Source organism: Vombatus ursinus, unplaced genomic scaffold (genome assembly GCF_900497805.2).
Source record: "Vombatus ursinus unplaced genomic scaffold, bare-nosed wombat genome assembly UNPS02014894.1, whole genome shotgun sequence".
NCBI classification, from domain to species: Eukaryota; Metazoa; Chordata; class Mammalia; order Diprotodontia; family Vombatidae; genus Vombatus; species Vombatus ursinus.
Window position 1 is genome coordinate 7,172,014 of NW_020954672.1, and position 21,399 is coordinate 7,193,412.

Consider the following 21,399-nt stretch of genomic DNA (forward strand, 5'->3'; position numbering starts at 1 on the left):
TATATCTTACATTATATATCTTATATATAGGATATATAGGTGTATATATCCTATATGATAGGGTAAATATGATATTTCTATGATAAATTGGAAATAATAAGTAGAGGGAAGACACTAGAATTAAGGGAAAATTCCCTTATTGGCTTTGTCCAAATAATATGTGGTTTAATCTGCACTGAATCCATCACCTCTGTCAGAAGGTGGATAGCATATTTCATCATGGGATCAACTGTATTAATCAGAGTTTTTGAAATCTTTCAAAGTTGCTTTTCCTTTCCGTGTTACTGTTCAAATTCTTCTGCTCACTTCACTCTGCATCAGTTCATTGAAGTCTTCCAGGGTTTCTTTGAAACCATCCCCTGTATCATTCTTTTTTTTCTTTCTTTCTTTTTTTTTTAGGCAATTGGGGTTAAGTGACTTGCCCAGGGTCACACAGCTAGTAAGTGTCAAGAGTTTGGTCTGAGGCCAGATTTGAATTCAGGTCTTCCTGACTTCAGGGCTGGTGCTCTATCCACTGCGCCACCTAGCTACCCACTACTTTTTTTTATTTTATTTTTATTTTTATGTATCATTCCTTATAGCACAGTAATATTCTATTACATTCACATACCATAATTTGTTCAACCAGTCCCCAATTGATGACCATCCTCTTAGTTTCTAGTTCTTTGACACCACAGAAAGAGCTATTATAAATATTTTTTGTACAGATGGGTCCTTTTTATCTTTCTTTGATGTCTTTTGGGTATAGACCCAAAGTACTGTTAGGTCAAAGGGTACATAATTTAGCAACTTTGGGGGCATGGTTCCAAATTCCTTTCCAGAATGTTCTAACCAATTTACAGCTCTACCAGTAGTGCAGTAGTGTGTCTGTTTTCCCACATCCCCTCCAACATTTGTCATTTTCCCTTTCTGTCAATTTTATTAATGTGATAGCAGTGAAGTAGAACTTTAGAACTGCTTAATTTTCATTTCTCTAATAGTTATATATCCTATTAGAGATTTTTTTACATGGACTCAGCTGTCTATCGAAAGTTGACCAACTGATCAATAAGATTAAACCTACCGTGATAGAGTGTCTTACCTTTACCAACTCAAAACACTTTTACCTATGAAGTTGGAGTGTAGATTTATAACTAGAAGGGGTCTTTGCCGTCATTGAGTCGAGATTCCATATTTTACAGACGAGAAAACAGGCTTAAAGAAATTAAGAGGTCATATAGCTTATAGGTTTTTGGAGCAAGATTTGAACCCAAGTCCTTTTCTTAGTGTAGCACTCTGTCGACTAATTTCCATTTAATAAATAAGGATGGGCAGCTAGGTGGTGCAGTGGATGGAGTGCTGGGCTTGGAATTAGGAAGACTCATCTTCATGAATTCAAATCCAGCTTCAGATACTTGCTAGCTGTATGACTCCGGGCAAATCACTTAACCTTGTTTGCCTCAATTTCCCCATCTGAAAAATATCTGGAGAAGGAAATGGCAAATCATTCCAGGATCTTTGCCAAGAAAACCACCAAATGGGGTTACAGAGAGTCAGTCATGACTCACCCATAATAAAAGAAGAGGGCAGATGGTGCTGTAATCTAAATCTTGACTTGTAGCCAGCGTGCTGTGTACCAGATAACCAGCTTGGACCTTGACGGTTTTGCAATATAAAATCAAATTGATTGAGCACTGGAATAATTCTTCTCATTTCATCTGGATCTGTCCTTTCTTCTCTGCAGATTTAACCTTAATTTCCCAGGGGAAACTTAACTCACTATAGTACTTTTGCCACAGTTAAAAAAAAAATTTGTATCCAGGACTTTAATACAAATTTTGGCATCCTTCAAAATTTTCTGGTTTAGAAGTTTGTTGTAATCCTGTGTGAACTTGATTCCTACAAAAAGATCCAATATTTCTTCATTTGAGGCCCAAACATCCAGTCTTTGAAGGGTATGGACAGATGAACCCTATCCAGACACAAGAAGTACCAGGAAGCATCCATTGATGCAAAAATTTGCTTAATCCTTCCATATATTCTTAAAGTCTGGTCCTTGTAGTATTGAGCCTCTGTGGCCAATTCAGTTAATCTGGCACTTTAGCAGAGCCCATGTTTTACAAAAAAAAATCTCTTTTAGAATATACAACTGTTTCTGTGGCAGATCTAAGCCTCAAATACTGGCTTGATTTCCTTCAAGTCGAGGTCACTTGCAAATTGCAACATAAAAGCCATCTCTGAGGAAATAAGCAACCCCAAATTAAACAAGATTCGATTATCACAATCCTCACTTTTTTGGACAGGCCTCCCTTTCTTCCTGAAGCCACCTTCTACTTCAGCAAATTTTAGATCACAAGAGAATTCAGTCCTCAAACTCTCTAATCATCCACCTAAAGCAGTTTGCATCATTAAAAGTCAGCCGCTCGACATTACAAGCGTTCTGTCAGCTTGTTTTAGGGAAAAGGAGAGGAGCACTTTCTGTAATGTTAAAAGCCTGCAAACAACTAAAGTGTAGCTAGCAGAACCACAAGCCAATTAAGATCAAAGCTGTGATACTTAGTGGGAAGGTTTCATCACTTAAATATGAAGGATTTTTTTTTTTACTTTGACACAGATCAGGAGGTGTTAATGCAAATTCTTTTAAACAAGTCAAATAGTTTCATTTTATGGAGGGCAAGAATTGTAATTTTTTTTTCTTTCCAAGTCAATTAGAATCCAGCCTCTGGGTATCCCCAAAGCACTCTGGTTTAGGGGTTAACAGAATTTTAGTGGAGAACAACATGGTTTCCTTCTGTTTTTCTTCTACAGCGGTGGGATGCATAGAAGCATTGGAACCCAATGGGAGTTTACATTTCAGCCCTTAAGATATTTCTTCAGCTCCTAAGCAGTTGGCTGACTGATGCATTTACATTTGCCTTAGCATCAAGGAGGCTGATTTCAAAGAGGGCCACAGAGATAGTTTAAAATCAGTGGTTTGTTGCCATAACAACTAGATGCAGCACTATTCTTATCCCCGTTTTAGTTTATAATTAGCAAAAATGGTTGCATGGTTCCAAATTCAGAAGCAGATTTAGTTTTTCAGTGAGGGGCTTATTTTCAGTGTAAATTATAAGAGCTCAGCTGTAGAAATTGGTGTGTGAACACTCCCATTCAGCATTTAGTTACTGAGCCAAATAAAAATTCTCCCAGAGCCAATGCTTTCACCTGTTTCTATCCCAGATGTTTCTGGCCCTCCGGAAAAGGGTTAATTCAAACCCTTCTTTTCCTCTTCCCTCCCCATCCCATCAAGAAAGCTTGAAATATAAACAACACAGGGCTTTTATTAATAAAGTTATTGCTAGTTGACCAGCTGGCTCTAATGCAAAGTTGGAAATTTGTGGATTTATTGATGAAAAATATTTTGATAAATGAGGCACAAACGGAGTTGGTTATTTTTTTACCCACTCCCTTGAAATAATTCAAATCATTGCCTTAGTTTTCCATTTCCCTACCATTGGTCTAAAGATGGCCCCCCAGTGTGAATGAACACAGCAAAATCAACTCAGCCCTCCATGCCTTTCTCAACCTACTCACTTTGAAGCAAAAAGCCATTGCTCCAGTTACTTGGTTTAAGAGGGCAGGAATTTGGTATCGATGACAGAAATCTCTGCTGCTAGATCTGGTTTAGTAATGAGGGTGTTGGAAGGGGTGTTTGTTGGGGGTAGAAAGGAGTAGGATAACAGATAGGAAAGAAAAATAATATCCCATACTTTGTTTTAAATCATCTCTTAGGATCATAGATTTAGAGCTGTAAGGAACCTCCAAGACCATCTCATTTTGCAAATGAAGAAACAGTGCTTTGCCCTAGTTCACACAGGAAGTAAGAAGTGGGACCTGGGATTTGAACCCAGATCTCTCCACCAGACAGCAAGATACCGATTCCATTTCAAACAGAAATACCTTGGATTGCATGATCGATCACTGAGTAGTCAAAGTGTGAATACTCAGCTCTCCAATAACAGAGGTCTTGTTCTCGGGGATAGTTTAGTAACTCTGGCCCTGAGACAGACTGGATCTCCAAGAGTAACCTTGTATAAAATAGGCTGAATGAATAACAGGATGTTAGGAATAGTGAGGCGGCACATTCCCTGCAAATCAAACACCAGTTCATTTAGCTTCATCTATGATTTCTTAATGGCAGAACTGGACCGGCCCATCCAGACATTTCAGGGACAATTGCTGGACTGCTTGACACTCACTTACACAATACAAAGACAAAGGAGACTTGTTAGAACTTCTGCCTTTTAATCAAAGGATCCCTGTGGCTATTGGGTATGCTTAGCTCTGACAGCTAATTTTGAGCCACTGTTGGGTCTAGCTAGAAGAGATAAAAGAAAGGGAAAGTTCAGGACAATGTAACTGGAGAAGACTAGGTCAGAGTGTATACATGGGGGAGGGGAAAGGAGGAGGAGGTCCTCAGGCCTGATGGGAGACCTGAAAGCGAGGCCCCTTGCTTTCCCAGGGGAATACTCTGAAGGTTGGGAGGGGACCCTCACCATCAGGAGGTTCCAGAACCTGGCTCAGCCCATTGCCCTGATGATACTGACTACACCTAATTAATCGCTCAAATTCCGCATCCCCGGTGTAGCCAATGGCTTCTAGAATCATAGTCTTAAAAGAGCTGGAAGAGAACTTACAGGTCATGGCAATCTAGAACAGATTCTCTGAGTGGTCATCTAACCTCTTCACGACCACCTTCGGCAAAGGGGAACTAATATTACTAGCTGGCGTTTACATAAATATATTTTGGACTAGACATAGGATTTTGTTGATGTATGGAATTCTTACTTAATTTGCTCCATCACTTTAGGTCCAACTTCCAGGGTGAAACAGCCGCCTTGGGCACTGAGAAGTTAATTGATTTGCCCAGGATTATGAAGCCAGCAGATGTCAGAGATGGTACTTTAATGTAGGTGACTTCTTGACTTCCAAGGCCAGTCCTCCGCCCATTATGCCACAATACCGGTATGGAGGAAAGAACTCAGAGCTGGGTTAAAATTCTACCTCAGAGGTTCAATACCAGCGTGACCTTGGGCAAGTCACTTCACTTTCTAGGCCTAAGTTTCTTCCTCTGTAAAATGAGGCAGTTGGACTCAATAGCTTCTGATGTCTTTCCAACTCCAGGTCTGTGATCCTATGATATGTTTTTTATTTTTCCCCTCTCCATGGGCGTATGCGCATATTTATATGTTGTTTTACATAATATAAGATTTAAAGTGTATACTGTAATATACACACATTTATATATACTGCTTCAAGGTTGGCAAAATGTCCCCGCATATAGTAATCTCATTTCAATTTTTGCAACAAGCCTGGGTGTGGGTAGTTGCAAATACTTTTAATCCTGATCTTAGAGATAAAGAAAGTGAGCCTCAGAAACCACTTCTCAGCTGACCTAATCAATGAAAGATAGACAGAGGCAAAGTTGGGTTTGAGTCTTGTTCTCTTGTCTCCAGGTCCAGTATTCTGTCCATACGTCCCTGCCTCATGGCTACTTTTCCCACCACCTACGTGGGCCCCCGGCACATTTCCCATCCTCCACCACGCTATAGCATCCAGTTCCCTATCCTTTATAATTATCATGACCAGCTTTCTCCTCTATTAGGACAGATAGTAGAGGTAGGGAAGGATATACGTCCAGAGCGTATCAAGGAAAACAATCTCCTTAGGCATATTTTGTCATTTATATTAAGTTAAATTCTACCTTTTTTTTCTCATTGTTGGCCACCCCACTTTGGAAAACTCTGCCTGGTTACTGATTTGGAGAACTGAGTGTGTCCTTATCCAAAATCAGGAATAGAGATGTTGGCCAGAGAAAGGCCATTTCTCTCTTTGTCTTTTCCTTCTTTTTTAAGTTCTTCCATTGACTTTATTTTCTTTTCATAGTTAAAAAAAAAAAATTCCATATTGGCCATGTCCAAAAACATGTGTCTTATTCTGCATATTAATCTATCACCTCTCTGTCCAGATTTGCCTTTTCTGGAGAATAGAGCAAATGTGCTACCAGGCCATAAATATCTGAACAGAAAAATTGGATGGAGAGTGGACTGAAGTAATTTCATAATAGAATACTAGATGTGTAAAACTGGAAGGGATCCTAGAGATCATCTCATTCACTTTCTTCCTTTTACAGATGAAGAAACTGAGGTTTGAAGGAACCCTAGAGATCATCTACCAGGGATGAGGAACCTACAGCCTCGAGGCCACATGTGGCCCTCTAGGCCCTTGGGTGTGGCCTTTTGACTGAGTCGATTCTTTTACAAGGGGATTTGTTCTGTGAAGTTTGTATTTGAGGCCGAAGATTTCCCACCCCTGATTCTAGCCCAACCTTTTCATGTTATAGATGAAGAAACTGAAGGCCTAAGAGAGGAAACCAATATGCATGGCTAGTTAAATTGGTGTAAAGGGTACTAGTAGTTTAAAGGTTGTTGTTGTTCAGGCATGTCCAACTCATCACGACCCCATGGACGAGTGTACCTAGTACACCAGGCCCTTCTATCCTCCACTGTCTCCCGAAGGATGTCCAAGCTCATGTTCATTGCTTCCATGACACCATCCATCCATCTCATCCTCTGCTGTCCCCCTCTCCTTTTACCTTCAATCTTTCCCAACATCAGGGTTTTTTCCAATATGTCCCATCTCATTTTGTGGCCAAAGTATTTAAGCTTCAGCTTCAGTACTTGTCTTTCTAATAAAGAGTCTGAATTAATTTCTTTAAGTAGTAAAAATGACACATGTCACATCCCTTTTCCCCTTCGGGTCACAGAAGAGCATTAGTTCTTGGGTGTGGACAGAAGAAAGTCTCTCTGGGCATTCTCATAGACAGGCATACCCTGTCAGCATCTTCATTCCGTATTTATTGGCTCTGCTATTTACCATTAGCCCTGGAAGAACCTTCTAATCCTTTCTGTTTCCTTTTTCCACCTGTAAAATGGGATAATGGCCATTTGGCTAGATTTCATAACCAAAAGTTAAAAGGTGTTGAAGATCAGGGTTTCATGCCAGAGCCACTGAGAAAGAGCCTTTTTCCCTCCAAGGGCTCATCAAGCCTTTATTTTGCAGCTTCCTGATTTACATGTGCATTATTTAGTATTGTGCTTATCTGAAAAGGCAGCCGGGTGTAATGGCTAATGAGCTGAACCTCAGTTAGAAGGACCTGGGTTCTACTCCAGCTGCTGATACACACTGGATATGTGACCCTGGGCAAGTCACCAAATTTCTCAGTGCCCTAGGCAATTTTCTAAGATCATTAAGTTACCCCATGTGTTAGAAATCTTCATTAGCAAAGGGAGTTCCTTTCACCACTCAGATCATAAGTCTGGTCCAAAACAAACCAAAAAAATAATTATATATGTCATATGCCTTTACTAAACTACAAGGTCACTGAGGTCATGGCTTCCTCTCTCTTATCTAAACTTTTTATCTCCTAGGGCCTGGCATAGTGTTATTCACATAGTAGGTGACTGGTGAATTTTTGCTGAATTGAATTATTGAGGAATATCTAGGAGTATCATCTTTTCCTTTTACCCTTAAAAAGGGAGAGAAACCTTCCAGAGACAGGAGGTTCGACCTTCTTCCTTGCCTTTGGTTTTTTGCTCTCTCTGGTAGATGTGCCTCTTAGCAGCCTCTTTCTCAGTCATGTCCGACTCTTCATGACCCCATGAATCATATCACGCCAATACTATCCATGGTGTTTTCCTTTTTTTTTTAAAATTTAATAAATAATTTTATTTTTAGTTTTCAACATTTACTTCCACAAGATTTTGAGTTCCAAATTTATTTGTTGTTCAGGCATGTGCAACTCATCATGACCCCATGGATGAGTGTACATAGTACACCAGGCTCTTCTATCCTCCACTGTCTCCCGAAGGATGTCCAAGCTCATGTTCATCTCACCCCTCCCCCCACCCCAAGATGGCATGCATTCTGAATACCCTTCCCCAATCTGCCTTCCCTTCTATCTCTACCCCCCTTCTCTTTTCCCCTTCCCCTTCTATTTTCCTGTAGATTTCTGTATCCCATTTCCTGTATTTCTTATTTCCCAGTTGCATGTGAAAACTTTTTTTTTTAAACATGTGTTTTTAAAATTTTGGGTTCCAAATTTTCTCCCTTCCTCCCTCCCCACCCACCCTCATTGAAAAAGCAAGCAACTCAATATAGGTTATACATGTGCAGTTATGCAAATCACTTCCATAGTAGACATGCTGTGAAAAACTAACTCTATTTCCCTTAATCCTATCCTGCCCTCCCCCATTTATTCTATTCTTTCTTTTGACCCTGTCCCTCCTCAAAAGTATTTGCTTCTGATTACCCCCTTTCCCAATCTGCCCTCCTCTCTATCATCCCCCTACTCTATTGTCCCCTTTCCCCCCTATTTTCCTGTAGGGTAAGACAGATTTCCATACCCAATTGAATATGTATGTTATTCCCTCCTTAAGTCAAATCCTATGGGAATAAGATTCACTCATTTCTTCTCACCTTCCCCGGTTTCCCCTCCACTGTAAGAGCCTTTTCTTTTCTGTTTTTCTGTGAGATAATTTACCCTGTTCTACCTCTCCCTTTCTCCTTCTCCTAGTATAATCCTCTCTCACCCCTTAATTTTATTCTCCACATATGACCCCTTCATCTTCAACTCACCCTGTGCCCTTTATCTATCTACCTATCTATCTATCTATCTATCTATCTATCTATCTATCTATCTATCTATCTATCTATCCATGTAATTTTTTCCCTCCAACTACCCTAATACTGACAAAGGTCTCATGAGTTACAAATATCATCTTTCCATGCAGGAATGTAAACAGTTCAACCTCAATGTCTCTTATGATTTCTCTTTCCTGTTTACCTCTTCATGTTCCACTTGAGTCTTGTATTTCAAAGTCAAGTTTTCTATTCAGCTCTGCTCTTTTCATCAAGAATGCTTGAAAGTTCTCTATTTCACTGAATGACCATTTTTTCCCCTGAAGGATTATACTCAGTTTTGCTGGGTAGGTGATTCTTGGTTGTAGTCCTATCTCCTTTGCCCTCCAGAATATTATATTCCATGCCCTGTGGTCCCTTAATGTAGAAGCTGCTAAATCTTGTGTTATCCTGATTGTGTCTACACAATATTTGAATTGTTTCTTTCTGGCTGCTTGTAATATTTTCTCCTTGACCTGGGAACTCTGGAATTTGGCTGCAATATTTCTAGGAGTTTTCCTTTGGGTAATCTCTTTCAGGAGGTGATCAGTGGATTCTTTCCATTTCTATTTTGCCCTCTGGTTCTAAAATATCAGGGCAGTTTTCCTTGATCATTTCTTGAAAGATGATGTCTAGGCTCTTTTTTTGATCATGGCTTTCAGGTAGTCCAATAATTTTTTAAATGATCTCTCCTGGATCTATTTTCCAGGTCACTTGTTTTTCCAATGAGATATTTCACATTGTTTTCTAATGTTTCATTCTTTTGGATTTGTTTTACAGTGTCTTGATTTCTCATAAAGCCACTAGCTTCCAATTGCTCTACTCTGATTTTTAAGGAAGTATCTTTTTCAGTAATCTTTTGGATTTCCTTTTCCATTTGGCCAATTTTGCTTTTTAGGGCATTCTTCTCTTCATTGGCTTTTTGGACATCTTTAGCCATTTGGGTTAGGCTATTTTTTAAGGTGTTATTTTCTTCAGTATTTTTTTGGGTCTTCTTTAGCAAGCTGTTGACTTATTTTTCATGATTTTCTTGCCTCACTCCCATTTCTCTTCCCAGTTTTTCCTCTACTTCTCTTACTTGATTCTCAAAATTCCTTTTGAGCTCTTCCAAGGCCTGGGACTGATTCATATTTTTCTTAGAGGCTTTGGATGTAGGAGCTTTGACTTTGTTTTCTTCGTCAACAAAGTAAGATAATATAGTCTGACTCTTTTTGTGCTGCTTGCTTATGATCCCAGCCAATTACTTGAGTTTTAAACTCTTTGGTAAGGTAAGAGTCTGCTTCCAATGTGGAGAACATACTGTCCCAAGCTTCAGGGGTTTGTATAGCTGTTCTCAGAGATACTTCTAGGGACCTATAAATTTTCAGTTCTTCCAAGGTGGTGTGATAAGGGACGGGGTGTTTCCTCTCCACTGCCACAAGCTCCAACGCACCAGTGCTCCTCTTTGCCCCAGGACCTCCCCTCAGAACTGTGACCCAGATCCAAGCATGGGCAAAGCAAGAGATTCCTGCCTCAGCACAGGCAAAGAGATCCCTGCAATCCCCCTTTAATCAGCCACTCGATTCCCCCTCAGTCTGTGGGCCAGTTCAGGAGGCAGCCGCTGCCCCAGAGGCTGCACTTGGGACTTGTGGCTGAGACCCAGCTCCTTCTCTCACAGCAGTCACAGACTTTTCCCACTGACCTTCTAGGTTGTCTTTGGTGTTTGTGGGTTGAGAAGTCTGGAAACCATCACAGCTGCCTGCAATTCAGTCTTCTGAGGCCTGCTCCAGGTTCGCTGTGGCCTGCGAGCCCACGCCGCACTGCACTTCTCTCCCAGCCGGTGCGATATACCTTTCAATCAACCATACAGGTTGTCTTGGGCTGTAAATTTGTTTCACTCTGTCCTTTTGTGGGTTCTGCTGCTTTAGAATTTGTTTAGAGCCATTTTTAGTAGGTATTTGGAGGGGTTTGGGGGAGAGCTCAAGGAAGTCACTGCTTTCCCTCTGCCATCTTGGCTCCGCCCTTCATGGTGTTTTCTTAGCAAGGGTATTGGAGTGGTTTGCCATTTTCTTCTCCAGAGGCAAACAGAGGTTAAGTGACTTGTCCAGGGTCACACATCTGGTAAGTATCTGAGGCTGCATTTGAACTCAGGTATTCCTGACTCCAGGCCCAGTGCTCCATCCACTGAGCCATTTAGCTGCCTCCATCTAGCAGCATCTACTCTGCTCATCAAAGTGTATTCGGGGGATACTAGAAAGGATGGGGCCTGGGACAACCCTGAAGAGTCTAGTTTTAAATGTCCCCTAAGATTAGATCAACTAAGTAGTGTTGAGAGTCTTGTCCTTGCCCGGTGGCCCTATGTTCCTTATCCTTTATAACTTGCCTCTCTTGGGGATGGAAGGTGAAATAAGTCCTTGACCCTGTGCTATCTCCACATTCAATACCACTACTTCTATCTTCAGTGGGGGCATCAATACATTTCATCAGGGGCAAAGAAGATGGTAGATGTGGCCACCTCTCTGAATTTGGGTTTCAATGGGTATGAGGCCCCAGCATAGATCCTTAAGACTAAAGTAATCTTGTCCTAGTTGACCCCTCTAAGGCACCTCTGCTTTCTTGGTTCACTTATAGTATACAATTCACTCATAGTTGTATTTTTAACAAAGACTTTCTTGGGTTCTATTCTACTAGATGATAGAATTGGAAGAGGGAATCCATTCCATTTTTACCTTAAGCACGAACCCTATTCTTTAGTAAATATGGATGGGAAGACTATCAAGAGCTACACAATGTGCCTAATAAGTGATCTGGTACTTGGTGGTAACCGTGAAGTACCAAGCTCCTACCTGGCCTTTGGACTGATGGTCTTAGCCCAAAGCTGCTCAGCTCTCAAGGTCATATCCCTAGGTTCCATCCAATGTGGACCAGTTGGCCCTTTTCTGTTGTATGGCTGTAAACTTGTACTACTATTTAGAAGTCCCTCATACATCTATCCCCAATCCAAGTATCTAGGGTATTTTACAGATATTCAGAATTTCAGCCACAGGCTTCAGGGGTGGATAGGATGTCAGAAAGGGTCGGGGGAGAAATTCCAGGTGTCGGGAGTTGAGTGAACAAAAATACAGAAGAAGAAAAGCTTGAGGCCTATTCAGGAGAAGGCAAAAAATCATATTTTACTGTATCATTAGATCACATGAAGGAGGAAGAGTTTGAGATAGTGGCAAATGGTGGAGAACCTTGAATGGTGGACCAAGAAGCTTGAACTTCAGGAGACGATAGAAAGTCTTTAAATCATTTTAGTAGAGTCCTGGGTATGAATCACTATAAGGAACATGAATTTGACAGTGACATGAAGGGTTAGAAGAAGGAGAGACAGGAGGTGAGAAGACCATTCAGGTGTAATCAGTAATGGCTATGAACAAGAAATTTTCTCTATATGAAGTTAATTGGACCATTCAGATATTAGCTATAAACAGTAGGGGAATACTTTGGCTGGAACACTTGGTCTAAGAGGTGCCAGTAGCGGAAGGCCTTCATCAGTACATAAATCTTGAGGAATCTTAGGAACTCCCTATATCATCTTAAGGCTGTATTTTGAACCAGGGAAGGATCTAGAGTCCCTGGGTCTGGGCTTGTCCCAAAAGTCCTGAGGATGGGCAGTCCCAAGTTACATCTCTTAACACATTGCTTTTCCTTCCCTTTTCTCCATGCCTCCCAGTAGATCACAATCTTGAGGGCAGGGATTCTTAACTTCTTCTGTGTTATGTATCCCTTTGACAGTCTGGTGAAGCCTATGGACCCCTTCTCACAATAATGTTCTTAAATACATAAAATAAAATACATAGGATTGAAAAAGAAACTAATCATCTTGAAATATAGACATATTTATTTTTCCTATCCAAGTTCATTGACTCCCTGAAATCTATCTATAGACCTCTCGTTAAGAACCTCTGTTTTAGGGGGACTCTGTAATCAAACAACTTACCTGGGGGTCTGTCACACTAAGAAGTAGCACAGATCTAGGGAATATTCCATTTTGCTTATTGGTCTCATGTCTGGTCAGTAGCAAGCACTTATTAAGTGCCTACTGTGTGCCAGGCACTGGGCTAAGCACTGGAGATATAAAAAAAAATCAAAAGACAGTACCTGCTTTCATGGGGCTCACAGCCTAATGGGAGAAACAACATGCAAATAACTATGTACAAACAAGATTTGTGTGTATACACTCAAATATATATATATACACAATGCACATATGTGTATGCGTATGCACACACACATATATATATAAGACACTAGTTTACAAATAAAATATATGTACATATACATATGTGTATGTGGATATGGACATAGCTATAGATACACAGTTGGGCTTATATCCCAAGGAATCTATCAGTAAGAAAAATGTCCCCATACACACCAAAATATTTATAGCAGCACTTTTTTGTGAAAGCAAAGAATTGGGAACAGAGTAGATGCCCATTAATTGGAGAATGGCTAAATAAATTGTGTACATGAATGTAACAGAATATTAATGTGCTGTAAGAAATAATGTGTGTGATGAATATAGAGAAGCATGGAAAGATCTATATGAACTGACACAGAGTGAAGTGAACAGAACCAAGAAAACAATATTCACAGTAACTACAACAATATAAATGGAAAGAATAACTATACACCAAAAAATTAAAGTGAATGTAAAGTGTAAGTAAAGGTCAAGCATTACTGGAATGAAGGGATGAGAAGATACCTCCAATCCACCCCATTTGGAAGGGGGAGATCCACAGGTGTTACACATTGCACATGTTTTTGGAATTTTTCAACTTATTGATCAGTTATGCTGAATTTTTTTTCTCTCTTTAAAAAGTATTTGTTATAGGGGATGAGTCTCTGGAAGGGAGAGGGGGAAAGGTACTGGGGATAATTATGATTATGTTAAAAAACAACCCAACAATAAAAACATTAAAAAAAAAAAGAAAGAAAAGAAAATGGCCAGCATTGGGAGATGGAGTATCTAATTCAAGAAAGAACAGGGGAACCAATGTCACTGCACTGAGAGTACGTGGTGGGATGTAAAGTAAAACGAGACTGGAAGGGTAGGAGGGGGCTAAATTGTGGAGGGCTTTAAAAGCTAGACAGAAGGTTCTCATCCCAACAGTTCAGCATTATGTATATTAGTGTGTATAATAGAAAAAGAACTGGACCTGGATTTAAGACTTGGATTTGAATCCCAGTTTATTAGCTTTGTGACCCTGGGAAAAAGACTCCAGTGGTTTCCTGTTGTTTTTTAGGATAAAATACAAATATCCTTCACAGTCTGGCTCTAGGCCATTACTTGTCTTTGAACATACTTTTTAAATTTTCTTGATGTTTTCTTGACTGGGGGAAAAAATAAAATACTATTAAACTTTAAAATAAATAAATAAATGAATAAATACTCTTTTCTAGCCCAAAAAGGCAACTTACTGTTTCTCATAGAAGACATCTGTTCCTTCTCTACCACAGACTATCTTCTATGGCTAGAGTTGACTCTTCTTACCTTCACCCCTCATTATCCCTATCTTCCTTCTAGATATAGGTCAAAGGCCACCTTCTCTAGGAGCCTTTTCCCTGATTCCCAAGTTGTTCAGTGTTTCTACCCTGCCATGTTACTTTATTTTTTTGTGCGTGAGCGTGTGTGTGTGTGTGTGTGTGTGTGTATGTGTGTGTGTATGCATGCATACATAAATATACACATGTATGTTTTGTGCTTACATATCTGTACACCTGTTGTTTGCCCTTAGAGTGTAAGCTCCCTTGAGGGCAGACAATAATTTTGTTTTTTCTTTGCATCCCCAGCACCTAGCACAGTACCTAGGCACATACTAGGTACTTAGTAAGTACTCATTGAATGAATAAAAACTGGCTTCTTTTCTGAGCTTCAGTTTCATCTGTAAAATGGGGGTAAGCAAGCTTGGCATGGTGGCACACTCCTGTAATTCCAGCTACGCAGGATGCTGAGGCTGGTGTACTAAGCTGATTGGATGTCTGCACTACAAGTTCAGCGTTAATATGGTGAGCTGCCAGGAGCTGGGGAGTCCACCATGTTGCTAAGAAGGGCCAACCTGGCCCAGGGCAGAAAGAGAGCAGATCAAAACTTCCCTGCTGGTCAGAGTAGGGTTCCATGAGTAGTTAATCAATAAACATTCATTAAACGCCTACCATATATGCCAGGCACTGTGCTGAGTAAGCACTGTGTATATAAAGAAAGGCAAAAGATAGTCCCTGGTCTTAAGGAACTCATAGTCTAATGGGGGAGACAACATACAGAGAACTACATGCAAACAAGGGTAAATTGGGGATAACAGAGATGACTCCAGAACTAAGGAGGATCCAGAAAGGTAGAAGGTGAGCTTTAGCCAGGACTTGAAGAGGTCAATAATTATCTCCTATACTTCCAGGCTTGGTGAGATAGGGAGACTCTGTCTTCTAAAATAAATAAAGGAAGGAAAGAAGGAATGAACAAATAAATAAATGAAAAGGGTCATCATTCACTGTGACCAACAATGAAATAAAAACCAGCCCAAACATCTGTGCTATTCTAACCCCATTTCAGCTAACAGCACTGCCATGCCAAAGCCCCATCCCATAATACCAGAGGAATTGTTGTTCAGTTGTGTCCAACTCTTTGTGACCCCATTTGGGGTTTTCTTGGCAAAGATACTGGAGTGGTTTGCTGTTTGCTTTGCAAACAGATGAGGAAACTGAGGCAAACAGAGTTAAATGACTTGTCCAGGGTCACACAGCTAGTAAGTGTCTGAGGCTGGATTTTAACTCATGAAGATGAGTCTTCCTGACTTCAGGCCCAGTACTATGCCACCTAATTGTGTCCAGAGGAGATCTATTAAGTAAAATCTGAATGAAAAACCCCTTTGGATTTTGGCCCTGGAGATGAGAGGCTGTGTCTGTAGGTATTATATTCCTCCTGTCTTAGAAAACTAAGATAGAGAACGTGTACCTCTGCTTTTAGGGGAGTTCTGGAACTTCAGAATAATTAGAAGTTTGAATTGGAAGTGATTATACATTTGGTTTGCAGCATTGTATCTTGGGCAAGCCAATGATCTTCTAAAATTGTTTTTGTTTTTGATGTATTTGGGCTAAGATTAATATTGCCTTAGGAGACTTGTAGGGTGAGCTGAGAAGAAATACAGATAAAGACGGTACAATATGATTTTGTGAAACCAGGATAAGTACTTTTTCCACCGACAGCTAGGGCACCCGTGTGGTGCCACCAGGACTAAAGACCTCCCTGTAGGCATGCTTTTTGCCTTGTAGGCCTCTTTAGTGCCCACATCCTTTCTCCTGTGCAGAACAGTAAAATCCAGCCAGACTCCATTGTCTCCTCCCTCACTCCCATCTAAAGGGTATCTCAAGAAACTCTACTGCATGTGACCCTTGGAATCATTACTACAGGTGATGGAACACTCAGTTTTGGAAGCACGTGCTCTCAGGCTCACCCTTGCTACTTAATACTTTTTTTTTCTGGCCATAGAATTCAGTCTGTGGCATTCTTGGTCAAGGCTCCATTTTTAACCTGCAACTCGGTCTGAATACCTAAACGGACAAGTCACTATACTGTTGTCCTCACTGTCCATCTCCCTTTCTTATTTGGAATTAGTATCATTATCCTATTTTGCATCTTCCAGATACTTGCACAAGCATATTGAAAGCTATTTAAATCCCCTGGAGAAAGGTATTCTTGAACAATGAGAATGAGATAGGTTAAAGGTTCACTTACAGACTGCATTGATCGATCTGAACTTGGAAGATGAATCTTCCACTCTTACTTCAATAGAGTTATTACATCTCATTTAATCCTCACCATAACCCTGGGAAGTAGGTTTTATTATTTTTCCCATATTACGGAGGAGGAAACTGAGGAAGACAATGATTAAGTTACTTGCCCAGTATCACACAGCTAGTATCGTATTTGGGTCTTCCAGACTTCAGGTCTGTTGCACTCTTCACTGGAGGCCTGGCTGCTTTGGGCATTGTCTGACAACAAAACAGTTAGCTATTAATGAATAGCCAGTGAGTTTTCCTTTTGAAAGGGCAGTGTTGATGATTATAAGTTGTTATGGGCAACTTAAAACAAATCCTTTATGTATTTTGGATTTCTATTGAAATTTTTTTCCCCGCGGCCTTCCTGTAAGGCAGGTAGGAGGTAGACATTTACATTCCCATTTTATGGGATATGAAAATAGATTTAGATAGCCATTTTTATTTGATGTCACATTCCTAATGATTCAAACTCTGCCTTAACCACTCATTAACTGAGTGGCCCAGGGCAAGGCACTTAATCTTTCCTAGCCTCAGTTTTTTCATCTATAAAATGGAAGTAATAATTGCCTCCATCTCAGAGGGTTGTTCTGAGGATTAATTGAGATAATGAATGAAAAGAGCTTTGGTAAGCCTTAAAGCACTATATCTATATCTATCTATACATACATGCATACATATATATCTACACATACATATATCTATATCTATACATACATACCTATATATATCTAGATATACATACATCTCTGTCTATCGATCTATCTGTCTATCTAAATATATATATATATCTATATTTAAATACTAGCTAGTAGCTAGTGGTAGTAGCAATAGGAATTGGCAACACTGAAACTTAAACCCTGGATTCTTGATTTCCAGTTGGGGGTATGTTCTTCTGACATACTTTACATAGTGCCAAGTAACTCTAGCCCTTCGGTGGCATCAAAAGATATGGCTTAACGTCCAGCATTCTCTTGAAGAGTCACATGTGGTTGGTGAATTAACCACCTCTGTATTATTCAAAGCAGTTCAGTTCAACAAGCATTCATCGGACACAAGCTATGACCCATGCATAATTCTAGTCCCTGGGGACACAGAGGCAAAGATGCAACAATCTCAGTCCATAAGGAACTTGACCTTCTTGGAGAGGAGTTGTGTACACAGAAAAATAAATACAAGGTAATTTGAAGGAGAAGTTTCACACTTGGAGGCCTAGTCTTTGCTAATGCTAATAAATAGTAAGTAATGGAACATTAGACTCTGGGTCAGAAATTCGCATATCTGAAATTATGATCCAATGCTCTTAAGTCCTCACCTAAATGGAAAAGTCACTATGCTGTTGTCCTCACTGTCCATCTCCCTTTCTTACTAGGGATTAATATCATTATCATATTTTTCATCTTCCAGATATTGCACAAGCATATTAAAAGCAATTTAAATCCCCTGGAGAAAGGTACTCCCATACAATGAGAGTAAGATAGGCTAAAGGTTCACTGAGAGACTGCATCAGTCAATCTGGCAGAGTTGCTACAAACACATGCACCACTTTTTCATCTCAGCATAGAGAGCAGAACCAGGCATGGCACCAGAGCCCTATTATTCTGAACAGAATGTCAGCGTTGGCCCATATGGCAACCCCAGCAGGTCATTTGGCCCACTAAGGCAATGTTTCAAAGACAGGCTTGAATCTCTTGGCATCCCATTCATACCTTGGAGTTTCAAGCTAATTATCTAGATGCGCTCAGTTGCTTGGAAAGCCCATGGGGGGTATGGGGGAGGGAGGGTGAAGAGGTGTTCTGATGTGGCTTGAAATATGAGAGACACAGAGACACACAGAAAGAGAGACACGCACAGAGGAAGGGGGGAGAGAGAAAAAAAATTAATTTCTGTAGTCAATAACTAATCTTGGAAGACCTTCCGTCCTTCACAGAGAAAGGAGCAGATAAATCTGTGTTCACTTCTGTCATAGTACATATCGTGTCCTTTTTTGGGGGGGTGAGGGAAGAGATTGCAGCTACTTCTCTTAATATTTATATTCTTACAAAGCCCCTAAGATCTTCCTACAAATGAATTTGTCCTTCTTCCCTAATAGGAAGTGCTTTTCAAATGAGAAGGCCATCTTACATGGGGATCATCCTCTCATTAGTTTCCCACATCATTTTCACTTTAAATCATACTTCATTTTCAGGACACTTTGGCTCCAACACGTTCTCTGACTTGAATTTGGGTGGACAGGCAGAAACTTGTATGAGCCGTGTCATTTGTGTGTGTGTGTGTGTGTGTGTGTGTGTGTGTGTGTGTGTTTTCTCTCCACAGTCATTGTTCAGAGTTTTTAGCTCTTTGGATCTTCTGGAGTTTGTGTTCAGTTTAGAGAGGACTAGTCACACCTTGCTTTGTGTCTCTTTTTTCTGCCTGGATCATTTAAATTCAATGTTGTTCTCTAATGAGTCACTGACATTTTTATTGAAAGGACCGGTAATTCTAGTGTGTAGGTGTTTTGCTTTAAGAAAACCCAGTATACAAAAATCCAGGGAGAAGGGTAGGTGGTTATTCACTTTACCAGTGGATTCTTCAGTTTATATTTTAAGTAAATTTTATTGATCTGTTGTTTTTACATCACCTAAATGCCTCTTTCCCCCCCTTCTCATGCTTATATAACAAAGAATATTTTACAGTTCCTTTAAATACCAAACTTTTATAATTCCCTTAAAATATAATTAGAGTTAAGAAAAAAATCAGCTTATACTCAACTTTTGTGGGACCCATAGATTACAAAAACAAGGGAGAGACTGGGTCAGCCCCAAACCAGATTGCAAAATAAGCAAAGTTTGTCTTATAGGCCTTCTCCTATGGCCCCTTAAGCAGTCCATAGATAGATTTAAGGGAGTCCCATGATTTTTGGATGGGAAAAAAATTATATTTTTATTTTCACCAACCTTTGTTTTCCTTTGTAACTCTATGTACTTTATTTTATGTATTTAAAACATTACTCTGAGAAGTAGTCCATAGGCTTCAGAGGGCCACCAAAGGGGTTCAGGTCCAATGACACCAAAAAGGTTAAGAATTTATATTCCATGGTATTCTTCCTCTCCACATTTTCTTATGGCATCCAGGGTCCTCATCTTCCCCTGACCTTTTCAGACTCTTTCAGAATGAGTTATCAGGATAGTTTTCCCTGACCCTTACTCCTCCTGTTGACTGATTCCTTCCTTATCTAATCTTAGAGCACTTTGCCCTCCTCTTAATCACTTATTTTATTCTAATCTGTCTCATTTGTCTGGATACAGTTTTATCTTTCCTAGCAGATGGTAAGCTCCTTGAGGGCAGCTACCTCTCAGGATTTTCTTTGTATGACCCCTGTACTGGAGGAAAATTGCACAATGTGACCTTGATGCCTCAACTGAGACACATCTTAATTATGCTAACTTCCCAGGGATATTAATATTTTAACAAAGGGAAAAAGTATTAAATCAAAGAAATGAATCCCAATTCAAAAAATTTACCAGTATCTGGGACAGCTGACCCACTGTATTTGGCCAAAACCCTGAAATCACATCTCTTAAGGCATGTGCCAACTCATTAAGACTGCATTTGGCCCCACAGTTGTTGTTGCTTTGGGCTTTGTTGTCTTGGAAAGGCTGGAAAGGGGGAATCACCTCAAGGAAGGTGACTAGAAAAAACTTGTGTTTCCCTTTTGGTGGCAAAAGAGCAATTTATTGATTTGATTGTATGTTATGTTGGGTACATCAATTGAACAAATGTTTGTTACGTGGCTACCACTGGCATAAATAAGGTTTTCAGTCTCATTCTCAATTCAGGAAAATAAAGTATACTTTCAAGGAGGCTTTGCCACAACAACCATAAAATCTTTTGTCTGACCAGGCTTACTGATTTTGGGTTTGGAAGATGGGGTCACTCTTAAGAACTCTGATCAACACAATGACCCAACATTACTTCATAGGACTGATCATGAAATATGCTACCCCCCTCCAAACAGAGGTGATTGACTCAGGGTACAAAATGTGACATCTCTCTTTTTTAGATATGGTCAGTGTTGGAATTTGTTTTGCTTGACTCTGTATATTTGCTATAAGGGTTTTGTTTTTCCTTTCTTTTATCCCCAAGGGGAAGGGGCTGTGAGGGAGAGAAAAATCAATTTTTGTTAATTGAAAAATACAGTTAAAAAATAAGGTGACTGATTTTGTCAGTCAAATAGGGAAAGGGCAGCCCTTAATGGTTTATTTTAAAAAATGCATTGAGGAAATTATATCTTTAAATTGCAGCAAGATACAGCTTTGGAAATTGAAAAGAAACAACAAATATACCAACACTGATTCATCAAATATTTGCTCAGCTCTTAACAGTGTATATGGTGCTGCAGTGTCCCACCTGCTAGGTCAGGAACCTAATTGGCCTGAGAAGGGTATCGTTAGGTCATGAAGGATGTAAGAGTAAGGGTAAGGTCTAGTTAACATGGCTAGAGATCAATCAGGGTCTTGATGGGTGAAGGAGGCTTATCTTTTGTCAACAAATTTGAGGCAATATCAGGGTCCTGGTCTGAAATTGTCAGTCACTAGAATTCATTCAAGTTTGAAATAGGGTCAACATGTTGAGATATACAGAGTACATGATCAAAGGAAAAGGGTTCCTGATGCTTCCTATAGCCATATGCCTCTGCACTGCCCTCCAGGTGGGTCTCCTGGTCCCAGGTGAGCCATAGTGTTATCGGAGGCAGCAGGAAACACCACGCAAGACCTATGGGGGATACAATCCCTCTTCCCCACAGGCTTTGCAGGTAAGACTCAGACACATTACAGTAAGAGAGGTACAGAGATGTCTTATTTGTCTTTGTGTATCTCCCTCAGCACCTGGCATAGTACGTCGCACATACATAGCAGATGCCTA

The 21,399-nt window shown here is 40.1% G+C and overlaps 1 protein-coding gene across 6 annotated transcripts in view; it reads left to right on the forward strand.

Moving 5' to 3' along the window:
• The window catches only part of SEMA6D (semaphorin 6D), a 71,040-nt gene that overhangs the window by 24,150 nt on the left and 25,491 nt on the right, over positions 1–21,399 (forward strand). The window lies entirely within an intron of this gene.